Source organism: Gymnogyps californianus, chromosome 6 (assembly GCF_018139145.2).
Source record: "Gymnogyps californianus isolate 813 chromosome 6, ASM1813914v2, whole genome shotgun sequence".
NCBI classification, from domain to species: domain Eukaryota; kingdom Metazoa; phylum Chordata; class Aves; order Accipitriformes; family Cathartidae; genus Gymnogyps; species Gymnogyps californianus.
Genome location: NC_059476.1, coordinates 32,896,409 through 32,919,677, shown reverse-complemented (window position 1 = coordinate 32,919,677; position 23,269 = coordinate 32,896,409). Strand labels below are relative to the sequence as shown.

Below are 23,269 nucleotides of genomic sequence, written 5' to 3'. Positions count from 1 at the left end.
GACCACGTGGTTTTATAGAAACAAAGCTTGCTTCGTCTTGTCTCTCTCCTTCAATGATCTTTAATCAAACAGATGAACGGACTTGAGGAGCTTACAGGTCTTAGACTTGTAGGCTTGTTTTGCTTTCTCTTTAGGGTAATAGTGCTGTGCCTAAAGTTACCCTATTGGTCTCTGAGGAGCCTGCACAGTAAGTACAGCCCGAGACTTTTGGTTGTGCGACTTCTAATGTAACTGTCATACACACTGACTTTGATGCATATCTCTTGTAAAATTTGCAGACAGGTCCTTTGGGGATCTAAGAAACCTCAAAATAGAAGCAGAGAAGTAAAGTGCTGTAAGGGCAGAGGTCAAAGCCCCTCCTCTTTCCTTCTACTATGCATATAGGGCAAATATACGTTCCTTTACATTCTCTGAAAACTCAAATTCTCTCCTAGGCAAACACTACAGCGGTATCCTTGTGGGCTTTTACCTCCAGAAGCTGTCATCGAAGACAAATCTACAGGCTATGAAAGAGAGAGCACAGGATCAGCCATCCAGTGTCCTTGGGGAATGACAAATATTTTTTGCTGAGGGGGAGGAGGAGGACAGGGATTGCCAGAAAGCACATTTTTATGGTAACTGAAGTAATGAACTCAAATGAAAGGAATAAAATAGAAGTTTAGAGTGGAAGTGCCATTTCGGTTTTAACTACAGTGTTGCTACTGCAAAGCTATAAATTAGAACAGGGTAGTTAGGAAGAAATAAAGCGAGAAAGGCAGAGTCCTTGGTAATAGGAAACTTGGAGGAGCCCAACCTCTAATAATTGAAGTACATCCCACACTGGAGTTGTCTTGCCTTTGCTCTCAGCTGGTAATTAACAGGGTTGGCAGAAAGGTGCGAGGAGCAACTTGCACAGGAGGGGGTGTACTTTCCTAGCACAGCAGGAAACTTATTTTTGCTAATGTTTAAATGCCTAGTTCTCCAATCTTGGACTGGAGATTTGTAGCTGATTCCTGTGGCATGCTTTTCTGAGAGTGATACTTAGAGAAATCCATAGGTCACCATGCAGTCTTCTCTCCAATACACGTTTCTCATGTTTTTTACCTGTGTTTTTTACCTTCAGCTGCTCCAGGCCTCTATACCCATCTTGGCAACCCAAAGTTGTTGAGACCCTGAAATTCTACCATCTTGCTCTGCCTAGGCAGTGAGAAGTCTGTGGAACTCATTGGCCTAATCAATCTCATAATATAATCTTTTTTTTTTTTCCCTTCTGTTATATTTTCTTGTGGATAGAGACTCCTTTTCAAGAATTCATGGAAGGCTGGGGGATGCTAGACTGACAGATGGAGAAAAAACACAGAAACTGTTCTTAAAAAAAAAAACCTCAAAAATTAATATGGGTCAATTCATATTTTACTAATGGCTTACAGGCAAAGGATAAATGATGGGCAAATCCCACTGAACAGAAAGAGAATCCATTTATTTTGATTTAATGTTGTGGTAGGTGGAACTGCAAGAGATTCAAATACAACCTCACTGACTTTTTTCTGCTCTGTAGTTCATTACCACTGCTTCATTGCTAGTGCTCAGAAGTGCCCAGTCTGGCCAAGAGGATACCTATAAACATTAAAAAGAAGCTGAGTTAAGGAGCTGTTAAATCCCAGGAAGTAATGCACATCATTAGTTTTGGGCTTGCTCTGCTCTAGTATGTAACAAAATGCTCTATTTTCTCTAGAAACCACATTTCATCTCAAAGCACCCTCATGTATTTCAATTGCTTTGGAGGCTATAGGCCAGATTTCCAGCTTGTGTGCTTTCATGTAAGTCTCTCAAATGAGAGCGCTATGCCTATTTACACTTGGTGAGAGTGTGTTCAGTATATAAAGTACCAGCTATATATTGTCTTATAACTGACTTGTTTCTAATACACGATGAACGGAAGAATGAAAGTGGAACAAACTGTGATAGCCAGTATTATCTGAATATCTGTAATGCTGTAGGTAAAATTCAATGAGCTGAACTTGGTCAACTTCTGGCTGTGTTGTTGGGTAGCTGAAAACCTGACGCATATAAGGATGAACATCTATCAGACCTACTTCCTTCCTGTGGCAATACAGAAATAGTTCTGTAGTTCTAATATCACAAATAAAACATGTACTGCTCAAGGTCAAGTCATTTTTGTCACAGAAAGACGATAACTGTCTTATAAGTGGATGCAATTGTAGAATTGATTTCAAATAACTTCCTACAGCTGCTTTCATTCTGAAAAATGCTAAATTACTTTGCAGACAGAGTTCTAAACTTTTTGAAGGAACAATGAGGAGACTTCAGTGAGTTTCTTGCTAGAATTTGTCATCTGCTGCTGATTGATTCAGGCAGGATGTCTCTGAATGACTTGTAGTCACCTTATGATACAGCACTTATTTTCCTTGCATGGGAAGGGTTACAACCCTGTTCCTAATCAGATAACCATGCATCAGTTCTCAACACAGCTCGATCTCTACTTACTTTTCAAGTATCTAAATGGAGTGTCACAAAATAAGCATTTGTAGTTTAATTTAGACTTCTTTTCCCCTTTCCTCACCCCAACCTGGTGTAATGCCCCTGCCTAGTAATTCTGTCCCAATACGGCCTGAGATTTATGAACCTGATTCATAATAGCTATTCAGCTTTATCTTGTAACACATCATGATAGAGCAATAAACAAGAAACATTTCTTGTATTGAAAGCGACATTTTTTGAGGCAGAACTTCTGTTCTAGAATTTGAGTAGGATGGATAGTTGTTTCCCAAAAATGCATAGAGATTATAGGCATTAATGCTTTTCATATCTTTTTGCAAATACGGCATCTACTCCATGGCAACGTCTTCCACTTATTTACTCAGCATAGGGCCCAAGACATATCCATCTATTGGGTCATCCCAATACATTTGCCTGCAGTAGAGAAAGATTGCTTAAAAGCCCCACACACAGTCAGCAGTGGGACCTCACTGTCCTTCCTTTCTGAGAGCTCACGGAATCACAGCCTGGGATCAAAAGGCTACAGTAAATCAATAGTCGCAAACCTGTGCTCATGAATCTCCGTGTGGAGAAGAGCCACATAGGGGCCTCTGTGCAGGGTCTTATAGATAGCTCTCATTCATAAAAGATTTTGTCATCTTATTGTGGTAGAGATATTATTTATTTTGACAGAATATCAATGCTATGGTGAGCAGCCTTTATCAAGCTGTTTGTGCTGAGCTTTCTGGAGATAAGACATGTGCACCTGCCTATCACATTGCCACAACTTCTCCCACCAGCTCCATTCAATTTAGTCTTTATATTAGTTCTCATGCAGTAAAACAAAAGGAGGGAAAAACCCTGTCTATCATTGCAGTGGAAGGAATTGCTGAGAAAAGTGAGAGAATAGTTTCTTTTGCCTGGTCTCCTTGAAGAATTCAGATAGCAATGTATATCTCTTTTCAAGGGATAAAGTTCTAATGTATGAATGCTTTTTTTTCTGTGGAACCTCATCTTTTATGGCAGAGGGAGCAGATTTACAGGGACAACTTACACGTGGATTAGGTTCACTCTTAGAAGTACGCAAATATCTTGTGTTAAAATGTTAGGTGCCTTTTCACATCTCCTCTGGTCCTCTTAACTCTTCTTGTACAGCTGTTTCCTTTTAATTCAGAGAGTATTTTCAAATTATTCACCTTGAATCTTCCCCAAATTATTCTCAGCTGCTGGAAAGCAAGCAGGCAACGTTCCTCCCATGCTTGCTGTATCTCTGGTCAAAAGCTTTTCTCATTGGGTTGCAATGCCAGATTTATTTCAGCAGGGGGTCTTGGTTGGTCCTGTTCTCTGCAGGGCAGATGGGCAGAAATAGCAGGTGTACTTCCTATGCTATGTGTCAGAGTACCTCCTGTATTCGAGGCATGCTCTTTGCAGAGATGCAGCTCATCTCTGAGGGCAGTGATAACAAACCTGGTGTGACCAAGTACAGGTCAGTGCTACTTGGGGCACTGCTGTAACAGCTTCCTGGAGCACATTGCAATAGATCATCCTTTCTTATCTGCTCTATTTTTCTTGAGGAAATAAATCACTTGGTTGTAGGTGAGAAGCCATGTGGCTTTGACATGTACTCACTTCTCTTTTCTTAAAGGGAAAAGGACTGTGCTTATGAAGAGATGGGACAATGCCGTGCCCTTCATTTGCTGTTGAATGTGGAAGTGATTTAAAGTAGGATAAAAGATGCATTTATGAAGTGTGGAAACTACAATGCTTAAGCTAATGTGTTTTAAAAACTGGCATGTACATAGGCAAAATGTACTTCAGTACATATTACTCTGTGATTGTGAGCCCTTGACTCAGGTCCCTTTACAATTCACTGACCAGAGAACATGCATGAAAAGTACATTTTCTTTACCTAAGACTTTTTGCCCAGGAGACAAAATCCAGTAAGTCACAGCAAATGGAACTTCATTTCGGTTTCTTTTGTGTGAGTGTAACCCTTGAAGTTCTAAAAGTTTACCTCCCACTGTAATTTAACCACTTAGTTCCTGGCCTGGATTTCCCCAAGGACTCGGGCTGAGACCATCTGGGAACCTCAGGTCCAATAGTTGGTGTGCACTAGATGACAAAAGCCAAAGCATCTAAAAGACTCTCTTTGGCACTGTAGTTACTGATAAGCTGTACAGAAAAAGGAGAGGGAAAGAGAAAATAGTTGATTATTGCTGGTGTTACCTAGGCTCCTGATAAATGTAGGGTTTCTTCATAATCTGAAATGTAATCTCTGTAGTCTCAAGCAGGGTTTTTTTCTCTATTGAAAGTACTTTTACAACATGGCGAGGGTATCTATTTACTCCAAATTATCTGAGTCTGACTGGCCTCTCTTGGCCAGCCTTTCATTACTTCTCCAGATTTGCCATGTGTTTCCAGTATATGCAACTCAGAGTCGGGTTTCCTTTTCAAATCAAGCACCGCATTCAAAAATCCTGTTATGCACTAGAAACATCAGGCTTCTAGGATTAATTTTTTTTATTTTGGTTTTATTTTTTTTTTCCCCAAACTCTTACAGGGATTATGTTCTTATTCCACAATAAATCAAGTGATCCCTACCTGAACAGGATTCTCATTACCTGAATGCTGCTTACAGATGGTTTTGTTTCTTGAGTTAGTGTAGCTTCTCTTTGATATTTTTTTCTTTTGTCAGTTTAAATCATGTAATTTATAACTACAGAAATCACTTGTTATTCCCTTTTTTAGCCTAAAATGCTGTTTGAAACAGAACTCTGGTCTGTTACCTGTTAACTCTGGTTTTTACCTCTTAAAATTATATTAACTGTTTTTTTTCCACGTGTGCCTTTTGGCATATGAAGAGTCTGCCTTCAGTGGCTTTAGAGCAGCTGAAGGCCTTGTCCTATGAAACTTCTCATTACTCTGCCTAGATTAATCGTGAACTCATGGCAACCAATACAAATAACTGAAACAGTGAAGGGGAACTAAGGGTGAGAATTAAAGATGCTCGGCACTGCAGTGACTAACGCTGAGTGGCTTGACTCCTCAGCTAAACCAACAATCTTGATTTCAGTATGCAAGTTCCCTGGAGGTGAATTAGAGCATGTCCATGTAGTCAGGTGCAGAGTCATGTTTCAGAAGGAAGGACAAGCTGTGCCTTTGCTCAAACTTGGTGGAGCATGAATCAACTTGGGACCCAAAGCTTTATCACTGTTTCATTGGCAAAACCCTGTGTTAAGCCTACCTGGGGTAGGGCTCGCCAGTATAGCAGTCACACCAGTCTGGGATATGAGTTCAAATCCCATGTTTGGAACTGCCCCTAAATCTTTATGTGAATCTAACCCCTGCGATCCTGTAAAAATCTGGTTTTGTACCTACTGATTTCACCAGGTATCTTTTCCTTTAACCGATCTTTTGTCTTTTTCTTTTAATTGCTTTTCAATATTAGTCAGAAGAGGAAAGGAATAATTACAGCTTGCTGAAAACTTGCTGAAAAGCTACTGTAATTAGATTTTTTTTAAGGGAAAATTATTAAACTAAGTGCTCTTTTAATAATGTTACTTGTGTGGTTTTTACAAATCAGAAAATTTTAAAAGTCAAAGTAGTAAAATTATAACAAATAGCTATTTCCTGTGGTTGCATTATTACAACATTGAGACATAACTTACAAACCCAACTGCTGTATGGTTTAGCTTTGCTGACCCTAAAGGGCAGAGGCAGGCTGCTGCTGCAAAGGGTCTGCTGGATATAAGCGAATTGGGTGATGATGGGAGCTTTTCAGGAGAGGCATTTATGCCAATTGACTGAGTATAAATACTGCTTTGTTTCAACATGTAAAGATGAATTGATGTGATTTAGCTTTTTCTTTTTTTGATGAACTCTTCTCTGAAAAGCCAGGTGACCTCTATGTTGCTTTAACTGCAAAACCTGACAGACTTACATAGCAGTTCTAGTTTCAAATTTGCTTTCTTATTTGACTAAATTTTGTTTGTGACATTTTACTATGTCATTGCTTAGGCTATGGAGTTAAATTACTTTACCTCTGTATTTATCACCATGCCTGTGTGTCACCGATTTGGAGTCCGCACTAACTTGTGGGATTACTGTTTCTGATAGCTAACAAGTCCTCTCCATTCACCTTTTCAGCTGTCATGTTTATAATAGGTGAATAAAAAAGCAGGAAGTGTGAAATAGTTAAAATCGAGCTTCTTCCAGAACTACAGCGGGGGGGGGGGGGGGGGGGGGGGGGGGGGGGAGAAAAAGCTGCTTGTGTTCAGATGCTTGAGGCAGTGCAAGTTTTATGCTGGTGTATCTGCACACGTGCAATATTTGACATACTGCTCTGTGTTTATCTTAGGTCCTTCTTATGTTATTTATAACACGAGGAAAACTCTTGTATATCTCTTTCTATCTTTACAATTAGGAATAAATTAGGTTTTACTGCTGTTACTTCAGAGAGTTAATGGTGCTAATGTGTATGTTAAAGGACTGAAGAGCCAAGACATTTCACTAGGCAGACAAATATTCTTTTTATTAAAGACATACTAGTCTAAGTAAATGAATGTCTTTGCAAGAATTAATTTATTAATGGACAGACTTATGAAATCAATCAGTCTAACTTCTAGTGACAGAAGTCCCATTTTATACGTTCACTCTGGGTTGGCTGACTCATGCTTGAAAATGCAGCTTTACTTGGGACAGTATTTTGTATTCAAGAATATCTTACAGTGAAATAGGTTTTTTGTTTTTTTTTTGTTTGTTTTTTAAAGTTCCCCCTGCCTTAATTAGTCTGGGAAATAGTTGTTTTATGATTGTCTGGTACTGAGAGTCCCTTCCTACAGCCAAAGGCTGGTTCACCCTTTTCTTTGAGTTATCCTGTAGCTGTCATAAATGTGTTCAGCTCCTTTTAATCCTCTTCTACGAATTGCACTCTGGGTTTTTTTTATCCTTTTCATTGTTTTCCTCTGAACTCCTTCTGATTCACAGCTATCTTTCTAGTTAGAGTCCTAAAAATTAATTCACTAATAAGCATGTAGCTTCACTGCTGGAGCCTGGAAATTTAACTGAGTTCAGAGACAAACTGGGACCTTTGGTATAAACTCATGGGTGAAGTTTAGTCTGTATTATGAAGCTGATGGCACTACATAACTTTCCTTCAATCTTAAAGGCAAAATAAATGTTATATAACATATTCTTTAAAAAACAAAATCAGTTTTGAGAAATTTCTAAATGCTTTCTTGAAAATGTCCATGTTTTCCTATCAACTGCAGTCAGAAAATTCCTGTCTGTATCTGGTCCCAATATATATATAAATAGTATGTACATATATGTCTCTCTATATAGGAATACATATATGTGTATATATACTGCTTTATTACATTATCAAGTTCCAGTTTTCCCTACTACTGAGAATGTGTAGGCCAGCTTTTTGGATTATTTTGTTCCAGATGTCTTAGTCTGTAACTTTCCAAATTGCATTTTACTGGTAATTTCTGTTCATGTTTCTAATCCCTCTAATCTGGACATTTCATTACCATGCTGTTTACTGTCTTCCTGATCATTATTAGAAGTATTAAACAGGACTAGCAATGATGCTTCCAAACCTCATACATTTGTCATTTAATATTATCTTTTGTTTGCACTTCTTAAGCCATCTTTTACTCCGTAGGGTAGACCTCATCTCCAACCTGATAAGAATTAATTGAGCGTAAATTTATGCAACACCGTTTTAGATCTCTAAAAGCCACATATTTTAAATCTGCTAAGGGCCTCCATCTACTAATCTTGTTTTGTCAATAAAAATAGTAATGCAATCAACTCAGTCTCAAAGAATCTGCCTGTTACAAGCTCATTCTCTTTTCTTCTAGAATTTGAGTGTTGTGGATTCTGCTGGTTCATAGACGTTTGTACCTGTTCGTGGCACTCTGCTCAAATTAAAAAAGGGAAGCTATGCCTCAGTTCTCTAATAACGGAATTCTGATCTCAGAAAAATGTATTATGTGTTCTAAAGCTACACTACAATTATTAGCTGTGCCAGCACATAAAATGGCATGTTGGCAGGTCTCTGGACTTGTCAGGAGAGTTACATGAAGAGGATAGAGGCCTCCACAAGGAATACAGGAATATGACTCTCTTCACTTCTGGTGAAACAAGAGAAGCCTGGTCTCTGAGAATATTCTTTCCAAAGCAGCAGATTAATTTCAACAATAGTTGCAAGTTGACGAGAACAGTGTGAAATGCTCGGAAGCTCTTATGAAAACGTCATAGAGAAAATTTTATTCCTGCTCGTGGGGATTGACACCCCCCTCTCCCAGTTGCGTTTACCAGAACTATCCTATGCCACTGGCTGTTATTGGTTTGTGAAAATCTGACTTATAGAAGGCTAGTGTTTATTTTTGAGGCCTCTTGCTGATGGTCTAAGGTGTTATTATCTGTTCATGCAGTGGATGGCTTGTTCCTTTGGTTCCTTCAATAGGAAGAATTTCAGAACTGGTGTATGTGATAATACTGATTAGGAATTCAGTTTTTCCTGCCTGCTTGCTTAAGACGTAGCTATGACAGAGTTGTCTATTTCTGAGAAAAATGCTGCGAAGAAGCATGATTTTTTTCACTGTAGTGGGCAGATTTTTGAATTCTTGATAAAATGTGAAAAAGCGTCTCAATTCTGACTGGCTTTACTTTCCACTGAAAAGCATTTGCATTGCTGTAAGTTCACGTTTCTCAGGACAAGGATTTCATCAGCAGTATCCATTGTAGGGCAGGAGAAAATGTTCTTTTCGGGTCTTGGTTTTCTAACCAGATTACATTGAATTAATGGGGGTTTTTGTCTCCTTTTCCAAATCTGAATGTCTTCAGTTGTGTTGGATCAGTCAGAGACCTAGAAGCAGCCAGTCAGGACAAGACAAAATTACTGTTCTCTTTGTAAGGGTAAATGTATTCCAGTTACGCACTTCTGAGGCCCATTCCCCTTCTCACAGTCACAGGCATCCGTTGCTAAACTGGAGGGGGAATCTGGATGTTTTGTAGTAGCATGCACATCTTCCTCATTGAACAGCCATGGAAGTGGTAAGACATCTGTAATTGGTTCATATGGCTGATCAGAATATATAGCAGGTGTAACCTTCCGTAGGATTCGATCAAAATAGATGTGGAAGAAGTCTTACAGAACTTTCCTTAAAGCAGTTTCAGGCCTTTTCCTCTAGATTAACTTGTGGTTAAGAAAGGCTAGAGACAAAGTAGAGAAAGGAAGGAAAGCACTGATCTAGCCTATTGCCTCTCTTTGCAACCTACAACTAAAATCTCATCAGGGTCGCAATTAATCTTAAACATTTTTTTTTCTTCCTTTGCTTTTCACTGACTGTGTTTGTTTAGACATTTCATCTTGTTTAGAGGCTCTAGGTTCAGTTATTTTCATTTGTAAATTTGGAGAAGAGGTGAGATTTGTGAATAATCAGTGTGTTACCCCACTGTACAATTAAGATGATAAAGAAGTGCTTTTTGTTCATATCTTTATAAACTGGTTTAATTAGAGTTTATTGGTGCTAATTAGAGAGAGAAAATCTGGTTTCACTAAAGCTAGTAATGATAATAATATGCAGTTAGTCATTGACCTTTTGGGATAGCAGTAATTTCAGAAGAGAATAGATTAATTTTTAAAAAGCTTCTGATACCCTACAGTACACAATTTTGTTTCAGGCTCTACATCTGCCTGGATTTGCTCCTGCTTTTGTTAACACAATTAAAATGCTATACTCAAATAAGGAATTCTGATTCTTTAGCTGGTATTGTAGCATATCCCTATTCTTAAATTCTTCTGGACAGGAAGGGAATGGCAATGCATGCCTGCATTATTTTAGAAGCACTGTGCAAGGCTTTTTAAACTTTCCCTTTCATGAAATTACTCACCAGGTACATTTTTCCAGATTTCTTTTACATTTAGTTTATTTGTAGCTTTTAAAGTATAGATATTGGTGTTCTCAACAATGCAAAAACTATGGCAAAAAAAATTAGTATGGTTCCTAACATTAGCTAAGCATACTTCTTAGTCTTCAAGGGAAATGCTTTTAAGCAATTGTCTTTTTTTTTTTTCAGATTCTGTGGGAATAAAGCAATGTATGGAAGAGTCAACCAGAGACTGACTGACTTCAGCTCAAACGAGGTACTATTTTGTGACTTATATGAGTTAAAACCATAGGAGAAGTCAATTTTTTAAGATAAAACACTTTGTTACAGTTTTTGATATGTTACTGGATTTTGTGTGTTTGAAAAAAGTTTATATTTTTTCCTCACGTTTTCTTTCACTGTTCCAAGTGAATTCAGTGAGACTTCTGTTTATTTTAAAATATTTGTATTACAAAGATGTTTGACTTAAAGGTAAGCATTCTACTAACGAACACAAAAATGCAGATTGCAAGTATTTCCAAACTACACAAGATTTAAACTGTTCCTACAGATATCAACAATGTACTGTGTGTGGGATAATAGATAAAATGCTGTTTTGTCATGTTACAATAGTCACATCAAAATGCCCCAGAATCACCATAATGCAAAGGAACTTGTCACAAACAGGGTGTCTCTCACAGGAAACGTTATATCAATGTTACATTTAATTAATTTAACTTTATTTGTACTTAGAAGCCTTATCTATATAAATGCTAATATGACCATGATAATTTGTTATAATGTGTGTTTTGAGTCCTACTTTATCTTGCTAATTTAAAAAGGTACCAATAGGAGGCAGAACACCGTGGGGGTGGCGGCATAAAACACAATGCTGATGGCTTTGTTAAAAAAAAAAAAACAACAAGATAGCCTTTGAAATATGCTAACCGTGTTCATGGATTCCCTCTTCCTGGCTTTATCTGTATTCATCCTCAGAGCTTTAGCTAGTTGTATAGACTTTAAGCATGGTTTAAGTTGTGTGCTCCAAATACTCTCACTGACTTAATTCAGCCTTCCCAACCTTTAAAATTAACTTACTCTTCAGTGCTTCTGAACCCTAAAATGACTAATTAAGTAGGTCTGCACCTTTTTGTCAGTTTAGGGTTTTTTGACCTGTTTTTGGACAGCACTGACCTGGAGTGGATGGTAGTCTCTATAAACCTAGAGGTTATGGCTCTGCATGAAGACAAGGCAAAGACTGAAATTCAGTGTGAGTAGATATTGAGCCAAGCTTAATTTCATTCTCTCTGTTGTGTTCAGAACAAGTATAATGCTGACGGTTGAAAAAGAAAAATAGAAAAATCATGGTTGATATTCCCTTTGCAGTCTTTTCCAAAATTGTGATGCAAATCTGTAGACACAGTCTAGAGTAGCAATCGGTGGATATATTCCTTTATTCCATTATTCATCTGTTTCAGAAGATATTTTTTTAATACCAAGGCCCACTAAGTCTTCACTACAAAATAGGATGTTAAGATGAACTTGTTTACATGTTTCAAAATATTTTGGCAAGCTGTGTCTCTCAGTTATTTTGGCCTTTTTTTTTTTTAACAGGTTAATGAAAAATGGCCTTCACAAAACATTACTATGCCCCTTTTTTAGTTTTAGCCTTCTTTATTTTTGTCTTGATATATGCTTCTTCCTCATAGGTGTAATATATATGTATATATTTTAGCAGATCTTGACACGGCCCCTATGATATTACCCAAGTAATTGGAAAAATATCTTAAACATGAAAAAAAATTGTCTACATAAATAGCTGCAGAAAGTGTTTGCAAAAGCTAGGAAGGCTAGAGCAATAACACTGTAAGATATATCTATGCACATGTAGATTTGCTCATTAAGATATTTGAGCATAAGAACAGAAGAACTTAGAGAGTCAAACCAAAGGTCCAGCTACCTTAGTATCCTTTTTCTCAAAGGGAAACCAATATCAAATGAGTGTAAGAACAGAGCAAATCCATAATAGTGGTGTCCAAGGATAGTCACCCAGACTCCAACAACTTCCAAAATAGTGACTTGGGATTCAAAAGTTCAGTGGACTTTTTGTCCATGAGTTTCTACCTGGCTGTCTAAAATATGTGATTTAAAATGAACAAAGGCTTATGAGATTTACGTTAGAGTGTATGCACACTTGAAAGTGATAGGAGTAATCCACTGCAGTGTATACATATTTACCATGGTCTTTCCCAAATTTCTTTTTATAAATAGTTAATCCCTGCACTTATAATTTAGGAATGACAAATGGGCAGATGATGATGCATGAAACCATTTAATTCTCCAAGTCAGAATTATGCTGTAGTTTTCCTAGACTTGTTATTTTTTTCATATCTTACACCTATTTTCAGATTATGAAGGTCATGCATGGATTTTTTTTTTTTGTGTGGACCATGTTCTATGGTGTTAATTACAATGAGCACATACAGCAAGTAGGGTACTTTAGCTTGTATGTACAGTTTGAAAGCAGATTTTTAAGCAAATGGCTGTGGTTTTTGGCATGGAAAGCATAGGAACATATGGCCATGTGACTGAATGTAAAAGAGCTAATTTTCAAAAAGTCTGTAACTTTTCTGACCTTGTCTTAGAATTAAGGTGAGAAACAAGTCATACATTTGTATATATTAAGGCCATAAATGACTACTGTGATTATCTAGTCTGACCTTTTGTGTTAATGTGAACCATTGAACTCCCCTGCATGCTAGCTTTGAATCCAACACCTTTGCTTGAATTAGACTAGGTATTGTGTTTAAACCTATCCAATCATTATTTTAAAGTGTGCAGCGATGGAGAATCCCGGATAAGCTATTAATGCTTCTTACCATAACAAATGTATCTCTTATTTCTTATCTGAATATGCCTAGCTTCAGGTTCAATTATTTCAGCCTTGTTCTGTATTTACTTACCACATTGAAGAGCTTTCTCTGCCATCAAATTCTGCTTCCCTGCAGGTCCCTATACACCATGATGAAATTGTCCCTTAGCCACACCTCTAGGATAAGCAACTTTTTTAAATTTTTAATTCAAAATCTTAAGTAAATTATTTTTTCAATTTTTCCATGTTCTTATTAAAAGCTGGGCATCAGAATTGTATGTAGCATTCCAGCAAGACTTTCTCTGCAGACAAGTACAAAATTGAAATACTTCTTTTCAATTTCAATACTGTATTTCTCTGCGTTAGAGTGTGTAGCTCTTTCAAGCTGTCGCAGTGAGTCTGCACTCAATCTCCCATTTTTTGGTGTCTGATACATGCAAATGGGTATGAAAATTCTGCTTTTAGCTACAGCTTCACTGCTAAAGATAGATAGGTACAATTCATTGCCTTCATCAGAAACTTCAAGACACTGGAAACCCGTACCAACACCTGAGGTGTTTAAAGATTTGCTGTATCTATGGTTTTGGTCACAGGTCTACAACAGTATTATGAAAGATACTATCTTGCTAGACTCTTTTGAAAGAAGGGAAAAAGGGAACTAAAGAAAAGGGAAGGAGATGTGAAAAAAGTTGGTAGCAGGGATGTGAGTTTCATACAGTGATTAAAGTTTGGCAAAGCATGATGGAGATGGTGATACCATCAGTGCTCTCTGTCTCCATTTGATTACATCCTCTTAGGATCAGTGAAAGCTTGATATCCTCGTGGACTTTCAGACAGCACTAGATGGTAGATTAGTGGCTTTGGTAAATTTTGCTCCTTTCAATCGTGTTCTTTTCATCTTTAGTGTCAGATTAAGGATTGCAAAGCAGGGATAAGGGATGAAAAAGCCCACTTTCTCCATATTTTCTTCACACTTTAAACTTCATCTCTGCCCTCCTAGTGTTTCTGTATTGACTTGTATTCCTCTCCCCTGTCATTCACTGTTCAGTCTGATTTATTGGAGTCCTGAAGTCAACTGTTGGGGGACAGGGCTATTTCAAACTCTCAGTCTTAGGGCTTGCTGCCTTTAAAAACCATGCTATGTAACAGACGACAGTGATCTTTTAGCATGTTGAGTCACGTGGAACAAGGGCTCTGCATGGCAGGCCATGTGGTTGCTCTGATAGTTATTTTTCTGACTCTCATCTTGAGTCCAAGAGCTGCTGTCCTGGTTTCGGCTGGGACAGAGTTAACTCTCTTCCTAGTAGCTGGTACAGTGCTGTGTTTTGGATTCAGTGTGAGAATAATGTTGATAACACGCTGATGTTTTAGTAGTTGCTAAGTAGCGCTTATCTTAAGCCAAGGACTTTTCAGTCTCCCATGCTCTGCCAGCAAGCAGGTGTGCAAGAAGCTGGGAGGGAGCGTAGCTGGGGCAGCTGACCTGAACTAGCCAAAGGGATATTCCAATCCATGGAATGTCATGCCCAGTACATAAACGGGGTGGGAGGGTGGGGTGGGCTGTGGGCTGGGAGGGGCGGATCATGGCTCTGGCATTGGTCAGTGGGTGGTGAGCAATTGCATTGTGCATCACTTGTCTTTTCTTGGGTGTTATTTCTTTTTTTGTTGTATTCCTTTTCACTACTATTATTATTATAATATTATTATTATACTTAGTAGTGTATTTTATTTTACTGTAGTTATTAAATTGTTCTTATCTCAACCTACAAGTTTTACTTCCCCCCCTCCCCACACCACTGGGAGGGGGAAGCAGCTGTGTGGTGCTTAGTTGCTGGCTGGGGTTAAACCACAACAGCTGCCCTTTCACAGATAGTTTTCTACTCAGTCTGTCCCATAGCATTTTATTTGTTAGCTTAGCTATGTTTCACCATGTATTGTCCTAACTTCTGCTCGGATTCCTCTCTCTGTGACATTTCATCATTTGCCTCTCCATGTTTTTGTCGCCTATAGTCTTCATGGTAACAACTTTGTGGATGGCATTTTATCAAGCTATTGACAAAATTTTTAAATAATAGGTGTTTATAAAGCAACCTCTTTGGCATTTGCACTTGAAACTCAGTCTCTTGACAATTATAATCCAACAGTTAAAATTTTTTTTTGAGACTATTATAATTGGATGGATTTTAATTAATTTATTGCTGGTCACATACTCTTTGCTATAATCCTGGTGTCTGGTTGTATTCAGCTACTTTTACAGGCTAGAATCAAGCTTATATTGGATACAACAGAAGGAAAGTAGGCTTATGGCAAGGGCTTCTGAAAACCGTCCATCATAAAGAAAGTGTAAGTGGCTAGAACTGTTGTTTCGTTTAAATGACAAACACAAGAAACTGTAATAAATACAGATTACTGAAATAAATCAAAGTCAGGATGCTTCTGTAGAAGTGCAAATCTGCTGTCATAAAAATTCCTATAAAATTATCTAATTTCCATAAGCAGGTTTTCTATTGGATAATGATTTATTCATCTAATGTTCCTCCAGAGATCTTAGCTAGCTGCAAGAGCAAATCTCTTGAATAAAAATAAACCCTTATTGTTTTTAGTTTCTGCAGAAAAGGGTGATATTGTTCTCCGAAGTTGTTATGAAAATAAATGTTTTATTTCTATTGTACTTTTGTCTGAGAAAAAAATGAAATGTTAGAGGCAGGTTCACCATCCTATTTAATAAAACCATGTCAGTTTACTCTGCAGACCAGATGATCTCTTCCACGCACAGTCTGCAGAGGCTGAGCCAGGCCTCTGGAATGTCATCAAGCAATTACACAGGTCTTGAACTCTTGATCTTGGCTGTCATCTTTAAAAAATGGACGGCTTACTGTTATTGGACACATATTTTCATTTTGGAGGCAAGGGTCTCCTAGCTTATGCCATCTCCCAGAGCCTCCTGGCCGCCTGCTCTCTCCCACCTGCACCCTCCCTGCTGCACAAAGTCCACTTGTGCTTTTCAGAAACGAGAGGGGCTGCTGGACACCCTGAAATCCATAATGCGTTCGTGTCCTTTTGAACTCAGACCATTCAGCTGTGTGGTCCATGGGTTGTTAGCTGTCATGTATTCATTTATGTAATTGTTTCGTCTCTCCAGGGTGTGAGAGGGGGACCTTATAGACGTTCTGTAAAATGTCCAGTTATAATTGTGTTCTTGTAAAACTATCAGCCTGAATAAGAGCTACTCTTTTCTTTCATTCTACTGTTTCCTCTCCTGCAAAGAATAATATTGTGTAAAATACGCAGCAGGTAAATATTTGGGTTTGCTACTTGAAACTGTGGTCTTAATTCTGCAAGTCCACATCATTCTTACTAAGTGATGGAGGGAAGGACAGAAAAGTACACTGAAACGAAATCACTGAAAGCACAACTAATAGTTGTGCTTAGGAAAAAAAGCGTGGTTGTAGGCTTGAGCTGTCTCTGCTATTGCCTGCAATAAAAAAATTAAGGACATTTTTTCTTAATTCTGTTTGCATTTGATTTTTTTAGTCTCTCTCTTATTCTCCTGGTGTTGACAGTGTACATTGTAATCCTTTTAGTAGACTTCTGACTAAATGCTTAAGTAAAGCTTTTACAGTCCGTAAGTGGAGACAAGAATGAGTTACGGGATATTTCATCTCTCAGCAAAGCAGTAGATGTGCTTCAAAATGATTATGACTAATATTGGTGACATGTTAAGCTTTCATGCTTTTGAAAAGGGGGAAGGAAACCTGAAGATTCTAATGAAAGCACTAAATACTCTGCCAGGTGTCATCCTGCCATTTTATTCAACAAGCTGCAAACAAACCCTTAAAGGCAGAGGCTAGCTGGGATGCTGTTCAGATCAGTTTGCAGGCAGAATATCATTCCAGTATTTTCAGGTGGCTGAAAAAAAGCAGAAGCATGCCCATAGGTCCACTTCTTCAGGATGAGATAATACACTTTCTTGTTCTTAAAGCCACAAGTTGTTTTGTCAGAGGACTGTTCTGGAAAGCGGTACACGGTTATGACGGATGATGGAACTAAGTAACTGTCTTTGCTATTAAAGCGCAAGCAATATGTGGAAGATTATATGAGTATACTTGGTCACCGAATTGTGCAGTGTGACCTGCACATCAGCTGCGGTAACGATGTCAGTGAGCAGTATAACTGCTTATAAAAATTCCAAGCTGCTGTAGATAATGTTATGACCATGCTATGAATATGGCAGAACGTCAATAGCAGTTGCTGAAACAAGATTTCAAATAAGATGAGCCTGAGGCTATATGTACTCATTGTTATGGTCATCTTTCAAATCTGGCATTTCAAAAAGTTATTGCAAATATTTTCCTAAGTGAGCCCTTTGGCTAGCTGGCATCAGGCAGTGCAGCGCTCCTACAACACAATCCAGCTCATTAGTTATCACAAGAACGCTTCAGACTGCTGTGTCGTAACTCAAATAAGTGACTAATCTCTTTTCTGGAACGTCATGTCCAGAAAATGTTTCATGATGAACTATTGCATTTCCACAGAATGCTTGGATATCTTGTCAAAGTAGTGGTCTTGCTACTGTGAGCACTGAATCTCCAAGTGACTAATAGAGGCAGCCTTTCATTCTAGGTAAGGGCAGAGAAGCCATCTAAAAGCTTGTCAGGCATTTGGAGACTTGCTTGTGAAAACCAACCTCTGCCTCTGAAATCTGGGCACTGTGAAAACATTTGTATGCCCTGTACTCATAGGGATAAAAGGGTTTTTTTTTTCCTTTTTTTATGCTTTTTTAAAAGATGTTACGGCTTCAAAACTTGTCACAGTTTTTTAGATGCTTTTGAAAGCTAAGTATGGGATGTTTCATGTAATTGCTTATTGTTTCAAAGGTAATATCCAGGTCTATGTGGAAAGGTTTATTGACTACTTACATTCTAGTTGTGCGATGGAAATGGAGTCTAAGTGATGCATATGCAATTGCTTGAGCATTGGCATATATTAAAAAACCACGGCAGATTATTTTCTTCTTACGGTAAGGTTCAGAGGCACCTGGATCTTAACAATAGGAACACATTGAGCTGGATAGCTTGCTGCTAAGGAGCATTAGACTGTTAGGTCATAAATGTTTTTTTTTTTTTTTATTATTTCTTTAAAAAAAAAGTGCTTTGTTGTATAAATCATTTAAAAGAAAAGAAATGGAGTACCATCAGGCTTCATGGTTTGAATGCTATGAAAAAAAATTGAGTGATATTTGCAGAGTCACACTCAACTTAGAATGTGATTTTTTTTTTTGTGTGTGTGTGTATATTTGGTGCTCAATGGATACAGTAGGAAGTGTCTGACATTATGTAGATTTAAATATGTAGACAATATTGAAGTGAAGGAAAAAGTTGTTTCCTACTGTATTTTCCTATTAATTGAATAAAGGCACTTGTGAATGGGGCATTGTATAAAATGGGAAATATTATTTAAATGGTGTGCTTCCTCTTGTAAAAAATAAAAACTTTAATGCTACCTACATGATCCTCCTAATAAAACTTAATTTTTAGAGACAAAATTGGCACAATTTCTCAGTATTTTTCAAGGTATCGTTAAAAAAGTTTATACAAAAAGTCTATTTATTTGATCAGTATGATTTTCTGGGGTTTTGTGTTTCTTAGAATCTGTATACTCATAGTCATTGCATCTGGCTCAGTAATACTATTTCTGTCTTTTACAATCTACATCACCTTCATGGTTTGTTAGTGTATTAGCTAACTGGAAGTTTGGTGATTTTGCTGTGCCCAAACGGAGGCAAATGCTTTTTATGCTCGTTTTCAGCCAAAGAATGTCGACTCTGAGTTGTGGGCTAAGCAATTTGTATGAGTGGAGATGTGTGTGCTTACACTGAGAGTGAGTGCCGCAAGGTGAATTCCAGCTTATAGCGCAGGTTATGACTAACTGTGATCTCTAGGAATGAATTTGAAACAGAGGCAGGTATTGTGGACACTCCAAAACTTTTTGAAATTGTTGTATGACCCAAATTGGATCAGTTTTCTGTGGCTGGATAGTATTCTGGTTGGCTGTAGTCACCATTCTGTTCCTAAAGCTTCAGTCTTTTTCCGTGAAGCGGAAGAATGACCCAAATTTGCCAAGAAGTTTGGGTACAGGGAGGAAGCCCTTATTTACTCAGTAGTTGTTAAAAGACACAGTTTTTAGAATGGGACTTATGCTGTACATCTAACTGTGTGTGTGCAGTACATAGCTGAATGGTCTCTATTATGTTAGCAGCATTATGCAAAAAAAAAAAATCTTACTTCTAGTGACAGTAATAAATTATATAGTCATACAAAATGGAAACAAATCTAAGGTGGTGATGTTTAAAATGTAGCTTTGCTCTAACCAGTTTTGCAAGTCAGTTTTACATCAACAGCCTCTCTTATTGAAATGGATGGATATTAGCTATGCCTGTTGCATAAATCCCCTCAGAACAATAAGCATTCTTTCTGCTAATTTGAAATTGTCTTTGTATTGGTCTGTGTCTCTGGTGAATTTGCCTGTGGGGAAAAGGAGATACTCTGTTCTCCAGCTGGTGTGTGCAGTGGCTGGATCAAATCTAGGTAGCTGCAGGCTGTGGGCATGGGGAGGGTAGCAGAACATAACTGAGCAGTTGCACTCCGGCATGGGGCAGAGGGGCCGCTGGGCACACCAGCCTGTGACACAGCTCGCTAAAGGGCAGGGATCGGGTCTCTTAGGCACGGCTGGGCACCCGTGCCACGCAAGGGTCACCACTGCCTCTTGGAAACACACACAGGGAGTCTTTTTGCTGTAAGGTCTAAAGAGCACTGATGTAGTGGAAGGAGGCTAAATACTCCTTTCCAGTTGCTGAACAGGAGAGTAAGCAATATGCAATTTTATCTGTTTGAAACAAAAATGACATTTCTTTATTCAACCATATGCCAATATTTTTTTCAGCGTACTACTAGTTTTCAGGAGGAAAGAAGGTGGAATTGGTGCTGACTCTAACAGGCTGAAAATACCAGAAAGGGGTTGGATTAGCTGTGTTAAGTTGGTGCCAGAAGAGGAGGTTTGGTTCTAGTTCTTGCTTTCTTCTTAAATAATAAATAAGACTGTGTGCTTAGCTTGCTTTAAAAAAAAAAAAAAAACCTCATTAAGCTGTAGATGTAATAGAATTCAGCAAAATTATCCTCTGTAGAGCTAGATAGCCTAGATATAATGAAATATAAATCTATTATCTTTACACCAAATGGGAGAATCACATACAGAACTGATCCTCTGTGTGCAATAGTAAATAAAATGAGCAGTATATATTGGCTGCTGGGGAGGAAAAAAAAGCGTGGAAAAGGAAAGTTTTAGATGTTGATTTTAAACCTGTGGTATACTTTGTTTTTCTCAAAAGGCACTGACCATCTCAATTTCTGGATATATGGTGTCTTAAAGATAGGAGCCATCCAGCTAGTAAGTTTTAACTATTCACCACCAAATTTCACACCTTAAGATTGTTTCTCTCTGATTTTTTTTTTTAAAGCCCTTATATTGTTTTCAAAAAATATGTAGAACATTGTTTGACTGCAGTGCTTAAACAGTTTACAGCTTCTCCTAAGTTGATTCTAGTGTTCTAATTCAACCTACTTCTGAAATCTACTGTATTAGCACAGGCCACAGAAAAATGAGAACTTCTGAATTACACTTCTTTCCCATTTCATATCTCTTGGTTTTGGTAAATGAAGGCTTGGACTAAGGCATGACTATGGATGACTTGGAGCTAGGTAATGTGACAATGAATCAGTCACCCCTCTGCTTTGCTTCACCTGCCTTCCAGGTCAGCAGTGAACAAATCCACAACCATCTCCCTGCTAGCTTGAGGAGAACTGGTGTACTCCTATTACCGCGGTCATACATGAGCTGCCATAACACATGGATTCCTTGGTGAATCTCTGTTTTCTGTCAAATTGTTCCCAGAATTGTCAAGTTGTAACAATGATGGGACAGTCTAAGAGAAACATCATGGTTTTGATGCTAAATTCTTATCTCTTTGTGTGCCTTTTAAAACTAAAGGGTGAACATTATGGAAACTGCTATTTTGGATGACACATTGAATATGTAGTCTGGTGACTTAGCAAGCAGGAGAGCATCTGGTACTAGGTACTTCTGAGAAAGATGCAAAACCATCTGTACTAGGCAACCGTGAAAGAATCAAGCCCAAGAGAAAATATTCTTCAGAGTCCCAATGGACAGTATTGAAGTTCAGCCTTGAAGCATCAAGGCTGCTTTCTCTTCCTGTGATCATCTGCTTACTACTCAATGCTTTAGCTCTTGGGGTTCAGATAAGTAACATCAAACACTGTTGCAAACATTGTTTTATTCTAATTGTCAGCAAAAGTTTGCAGTAATGAGCTGGTTAACTGTGGATGGTATGTGAGCATTACAGAAAGCAAAAACAACGGGAGGGGAGAGGTGTTTGCTCCTACTTCACTGAAAGCATTGATAAGGACAGTGACTATGTTAGTGAAGGACCAGCCTTGGTCACAAGGGGAAAAAAAAGAGATATACCTGTGTATAATCTGTTTGGAACTGATGAGATAACAGGTAGGAAAATGCATTATTAAGTACCATTTTCAATAAACACTCACCTTTTGGGGCTAGTTATACTGCTGCAAAGTTGGCTTGTATATTGTAAACAGTCCTTTGCTATAACCTAGAATTAATCATCTGTTCCTTGGAGCTATTGCACTAAGTACAAAAATGAATACACAAAAACAGATAAAGAAATGTTGGCATTCATAAGTAATGTATTGTGCAATTCTTACACAGCACCAATGGCAAAATTCCAGCAACAAAAGCTTTGGTGCCTCTGAGCTTCCTATTATCTCTGAGGGAAATTAAATGTGGTTATTTAGTGCAGGAGACTTATATTTAAAGACTGCAGTAGCCGTGAGTATTGTGTGAAGTATGTGAGAATAGGAAGCATGTATCTACTAAGTATATAGATTATTACAGCATGAACACAAGATGATCTTTAGACTATCAGGCTCACGTTTTCTAGTAAATGTTTTGATTGCTCATTGGGCAAGTGTCAGTAGAAACATGATTCACATCCTCTAATTCATGCTTCCCATCAGAAGTGCAGATTGATGGTGCTCTACAGGAGCCTGTGTCTTTATCTCCCTGCAGTGATACCGTCGCGCTCCAAGTGTCCCTTAAATCCTCAGGTTTGTGCTATTTAGAGTTGTGGTTTTCCTTGCCTGCTGTTTCAAGGCCAGTACAGTGCCTTAGTTGTCTGTCCCCTTTTGGCAGTACTGCAGAAACACACCACGCATGTTTGGAAAGGTGCACCTCCCTTCCCTTCCCTACTCCCTCCCCCTCCAAAAAAAGGAAAAAAAAAATGAGAGGGAGAAAAAAAAAGATGAGAGAGGGAGGAAATAACTAGTATTGGAGGACTCTAGTTCTAGAAAGACCTGAAGGACACATCCTTTCCTAACTGGCTTAGCTACCAGCAATTGTTACATGGCTCATAAAAGAAGGCATGGCCTCCAGAACAATAACCTTCCACAGCAGTCACTACAGGAAAACTATGTTACTGTTAAGTAAGCAGACACCTACACTGAGTCAGGATACCATCCTTATCTCCAAAACAACGTTCAGCTCATGGGTTTCAAAGCATTCAGGGGACATGCTAGTTTGACTCCAGCACTGACAGCTTTTTTCATCCCTCATGTACTAACCAGACAGCTGAGCAGGAGTCAGGGGAGTCTGGAGAGGCAGTCTGATCTCCTCTGTGTGTACGCAGAACAAACTACTAAATAATGATGAGTCCTAGTGGTGCTGCAAGAACTTGGCAAAGTGAAAATGACTGCATTTCTCTTTTATTTTTAGAATAGGTCTGTATTTGGTAGCAGTAAGACAAGTTTGCTTAATAGACTTCTATAGTGAGCTGGAGGAGTCTTGTCTGTAGTGAAGGGGCAATTAATTTAGTCCTGGCCATCTCTGGTGGGACTGTCACTTGGACAGTTGCATTTGGCATTTGTAATGGGATCCCCTCCTATGTCGTGG

The 23,269-nt window shown here is 38.3% G+C and overlaps 1 long non-coding RNA gene across 2 annotated transcripts in view; it reads left to right on the top strand.

The window, feature by feature from the left end:
* LOC127018091 (uncharacterized) overlaps positions 1-23,269 on the top strand; it is a 288,464-nt gene that overhangs the window by 32,130 nt on the left and 233,065 nt on the right. For both annotated transcript variants that reach the window (XR_007766711.1, XR_007766710.1), the window contains exon 2: positions 10,570-10,636. This is a non-coding gene — a long non-coding RNA (uncharacterized LOC127018091). The remainder of the gene's footprint in view (positions 1-10,569; positions 10,637-23,269) is intronic.